Here is a 5,173-nt window from a genome sequence, read left to right on the forward strand (position 1 = left end):
TTCCTTTATCACAGTGAGCTGTCGCAGCTTTGGTCAGATCTTTTGTCCATACCTTGGCAGGTACAGTACAAAAGATCCTCCAGTAATGTACGGACTGGCTCATTTGGGCGGGAGTATTCCCGGCTTGCTCATTCCCTCTTCAGGTGACATTACTGAATTACTTGAGAGTTAGTGCCTTGTGCGTGTAGCCTTGCTGTGCGGGTAGCCTTCCCTGATGGCTAGTCTCCGTAGCTGCGGGAACAGGCGGAGTACGTCGACCATTGGGAGGCGTTTCCTGCGGGAGCAGCTTGCGTACTGCGCGTAAGGACGTCGCGTCTCTGAGCATGGTTGGTCCTGCGGATCCAGTTGGTCTTTGCGCAGACGTCTCTTTTAAGGTGAGTCTTGCGAGTTCAACTGCGCAGACGTCCCTCTTCGAGGTGAGTCTTGCGGGTCCAACTGCGCAGACGTCCCTGTTTAAGGTGAGTCTTGCGGGTCCAACCGCGCAGACGTCCCTGTTGAAGGTGAGTCTTGCGGGTCCAACTGGGCTCTGCTGGGACCTACCTCTTCAAGTCCCCCAGTCCAATGTTCTTCTCATGAATTGTTAATAAGTGAGGTGAACTTTTGGACTTAAGCAAGGGGTTTTGAAAAGGGTTTAGTTTTAAGGTTTTCCATGGGGATTCTTCCCGCGGAAGTCCTAATGTCACGTGCAGAATTTCCCACTGTTCTGCTTGATCTTTGGGTATGATGCGGGTAGGTGTGTAACCTCCTCGCAAGTCGGGAGCGTTGAGTTTCACTTGTGTAGATTCTCCATGGGATTTTGGTAGTTTTAAACATAGTGATCAATTATGTTAAACAACCAATTCCATCTTGGAGCTTCCAACAATCTAGTTCTCAACGTTCCCGCTATGCGGGGATGTTATATCCCTTTCCGCAAGCACGGCCCAGAAGATCCTTCTTGGTTTCAATTCCCTGCGGAGTGCTGAGTATGTGAAGGGTTTCGCCTTAACACTGTACCCGCACTCGTCTTATAGTTACTTTACTTCCAATGTATTCCTGGCTTCAATTCCCTGCGGGTGCTAAGTATGTGAAGGGTTTTGCCTTGACACTGTACCCGCACCCGTCTTATAGTTACTTGGTTGCCGAGGCAATTTTGGCTTCAATTCCCTGCAGGTGCTAAGTATGTGAAGGGTTTTGCCTTGACACTATACCCGCACCTGTCTTATAGTTACTTGGTTGCCAAGGTAAGGGGTATGGTCCCGCTTACTTTTGAATCTTTTTGATATATAAATGTTTGTGCAGGTAGGACCGTCACCTTCATTTAGTGGGATGACCAAATTCCACCTATAACTGACCTGCGTGAAGGTTTTCCTCATCTTAGGAATTTTTGCCGTTTGTGTTTATGCGGGTTTTGCCGCCGTCCACACGCAACGACTTACTTCCCCACTTATTTATGCGGTGAATACCGGCATATCAGTGTTTTGAATAAGTTAACCTTTCGACGCGTGGTTGTTACTAGGTTAGTGTTCAGTTTCCTCTATCATGAGTGTGCGGGTAGGACCGTCACTTTCATTTAATGGCTTGCGTTATAAACGTTGTATGACTTGCTCATGCATTTTATAGCTTAATTTGGCACTTGTTTTGCCGCATAAACAATATATGATTCGCTTGTGCATACTTTAGTTTAACTTAGCAATTTTCCAAGTGTTTTGAATAAGTTAACCGTTCGACGCGTGGTTGTCAATAGGTTAGTATTCAGTTTCCTCTATCATGATTGTGCGGATAAGACCGACACTTTCATTTAGTGGGATGACCAAACTTTACCTATAACTGGCCTGCGTGAAGGTTTGTCGTTTTTTGTGTTTATGCGGGTTTTGCCGCCGTCCACATGCAACGACTTCCACACTTATTTATGCGGTGAATACCGGCATATCAGTGGTTTGAATAAGTATAAATGTAAGACTAACCTGTTTATGCGGGTTTTGCCGCCTTCCACACGCAACTACTTACTTCCCCGGCGGATGTATGCGGTGAATACCGGCATCAGTCTGGAAAGTTCAAATGTAAGACCATCAGCGTCAATGTGATTTGGAGAATCATTTCCATTAGAAGTGGCTCTGGGCCTTTTCTTTTGGAATTGATCTACATGCAGCCTGAGTAATTGAGCTCCATTCCATGCTCTTAGGATGGAGGCGTCATCGAGCCTTTTGAGCCGATATGCACTTGGCTTAGAATCTCGTTGTTTACGCAGTATGTGGTCTCCAACATTGAAGCTGCAGTTTTATCCGTGTTTTCCCCAACTGGGGTTCTACACGCATTAACCTGCTTAGCGTCCATTATGCCACGAGGTGAGTTTCCTATTTCTGGTGCTGAGCGTTAGGAGTTCGATCAAGCGTGACCGAATTTTCTGAAAAGCTGCTTCCGCTTCTGGTGTCTAGCGGAAGTGCGTTTTCTTTAAACAGTTTCTCAGCGTTGACACGAATGGGAACGACCTACCCGCATGGTTTGCCAAGAAGAGGTTAAGTGCAACTAGGCGTCCATTCAGTGTCTGAGCTTGTTTGATGGTAGTAGGTGATTCCATTTTGATAATGGCTTCGACCTTTTCAGGGTTCACTCTGAAGCCATCTTTAGTAACAATGACTCCTAAGAACTTCCCTTCTTCCATCCCAAAGGAACACTTGCTCGGGTTGAGCTTCATGTTTATTTGGGCATGAAATTCTGTCCATCAGGCATTGGTATGTGGACCCGGTATTCTTAAGTCCGAAGCATCATTTGATAACCAAATGTGCCATCGGGCGTCTGAAATGCGGTTGTCGTGGCCGTCAACGGCCATGTGGACTTGATGGTACCCCTTATATGTATCAAGGAAGTATTTAAGGCGAAACGGCGTTAACGAATCCACCTTAAGATCAATTTCGGGTAACGGGTAACAACCTTTGGGGCATGCTTTGTCTTTGAAATCTATGCACATGCGCCATTGTTTGTTAGACTTCGGTACCATGACGGGATTTGCAACCCATGTTTGATATCTGTTAACGCGTACAATGCCTGCGTCAAGGAGTTCCTTGACTTGGGTTCTACACGTGTTAGCTTGTTCCGCCCCCATTACTCTGCGTTTTTGTATGACCGGCGTAAAAGCCGGGTCATATTGAGTCTGTGCGCTGCCTTACTTCGAGGTACCAGTCACGTCCAATGGTGTCCACGCGAAGGGGTCAGCGTTTTTCTGGGGAATACATTCCCGCATTTGCAACAATTTAGAGAAGTCCTGTGGGTTTCCACCCGCGTTTTTTGGTTTGAAGGTTTCTCCGAAATTCCTTCTTGGTTGGAAGTCCGTTTCCTTACGCTTCCCTTTCGCCCTATGGCGAGGGTTTGCGTCGGTGTCGGATTCCTCTCGATCATCTTCCGAATACTCGGACTCACTGCTCACGTTGAGCTGTTGAGTGCTTCTGAATTCGTCAGGCTGTTGGAGTGAACGTAAGCGTTCATCCAACTCAGCTTGGAATTCCCTCTGTCGTGCTTCCGCCCACTCTTTAACTTGTTCAAGTGTTTGGCGGGGGAGCCTCGTCTGTTGTCTTTCCACCTGGGTATCAATGAATCCCAGGGGATGATTGTTTACTGCACTTGCCCCGGCTTGGGTAACCGGGGTAGTGTTCGTAAAATTTGTGTAACCGGCTTGTCCCGGATTGTTTACTGCACTTGCCCCCGCTTGGGTAACCGGGGTAGTGTTCGTAAAAATTGTATACTCACCGGTGTTCGTCCCAGTAGCTGAGGTTGTGGTTACCGGGGTTTCTTGGTCACTCGCTGGCCTTGGGACTGGAGTAACGTTAACCATCTTTCAGAAGTTTTGAAAAAACTGAAAAAGAATTAGTTCTAGCTTTTATGCACGGATGGCGCCAATAAAGAAATACTAATTGACCCCGGGCAGATTACGGATAATCTGGGGGTTAAATAGATGTTTCCCACGAGGGGTTAGGTCCGGCAAAGATGGTTATTCTTCAGATGACCTGCAAAACAGACACCGTGAGCTCGTCACTGAGAACGGGGGGGTACCTCCTTGTGACCACCCTCCGGTGTGAGAATCAGACTAGATTGCTCTTGAATATAAGTGTATATTAAGAGAAATGACTAGAGCAGATATCAGATAATATATGAAGATATAAGATATAAGATGATCATACCGTTCCAAGGTGTTGGAGTATTTATAGCCGAAGGTAGGTTTCCAAGCAGGTACAGCCGGCTGAATAGTATTCCTGTTCTACCAACTGTGTGCTACGCACGTGCCATGCTGGTGGTTGGTGGGTAGGCAGTGGCTGATAGTGACCAGGCCGGCTGTGTACTATTCCTTTCCCACCAACTACAGGCTATGCACGTGCTACGACAGGGGTTGGTGAGTAGGCAGCGGCTGATAGTGACAGGGGTTGGTGAGTAGGCAACGGTTGATAGTGACCAGGCCGGCTGTGTACTATTCCTTTATCACAGTGAGCTGTCGCAGCTTTGGTCAGATCTTTTGTCCATACCTTGGCAGGTACAGTACAAAAGATCCTCCAGTAATGTACGGACTGGCTCATTTGGGCGGGAGTATTCCCGGCTTGCTCATTCCCTCTTCAGGTGACATTACTGAATTACTTGAGAAATAGTGCCTTGTGCGTGTAGCCTTGCTGTGCGGGTAGCCTTCCCTGATGGCTAGTCTCCGTAGCTGCGGGAACAGGCGGAGTACGTCGACCATTGGGAGGCGTTTCCTGCGGGAGCAGCTTGCGTACTGCGCGTAAGGACGTCGCGTCTCTGAGCATGGTTGGTCCTGCGGATCCAGTTGGTCTTTGCGCAGACGTCTCTTTTAAGGTGAGTCTTGCGAGTTCAACTGCGCAGACGTCCCTCTTCGAGGTGAGTCTTGCGGGTCCAACTGCGCAGACGTCCCTGTTTAAGGTGAGTCTTGCGGGTCCAACCGCGCAGACGTCCCTGTTGAAGGTGAGTCTTGCGGGTCCAACTGGGCTCTGCTGGGACCTACCTCTTCAAGTCCCCCCAGTCCAATGTTCTTCTCATGAATTGTTAATAAGTGAGGTGAACTTTTGGACTTAAGCAAGGGGTTTTGAAAAGGGTTTAGTTTTAAGGTTTTCCATGGGGATTCTTCCCGCGGAAGTCCTAATGTCACGTGCAGAATTTCCCACTGTTCTGCTTGATCTTTGGGTATGATGCGGGT

Source organism: Bidens hawaiensis, unplaced genomic scaffold (genome assembly GCF_021521415.1).
Source record: "Bidens hawaiensis isolate Kalapana, Puna unplaced genomic scaffold, B.hawaiensis_p1.1 tig00075973_1, whole genome shotgun sequence".
Taxonomy (NCBI): Eukaryota; Viridiplantae; Streptophyta; class Magnoliopsida; order Asterales; family Asteraceae; genus Bidens; species Bidens hawaiensis.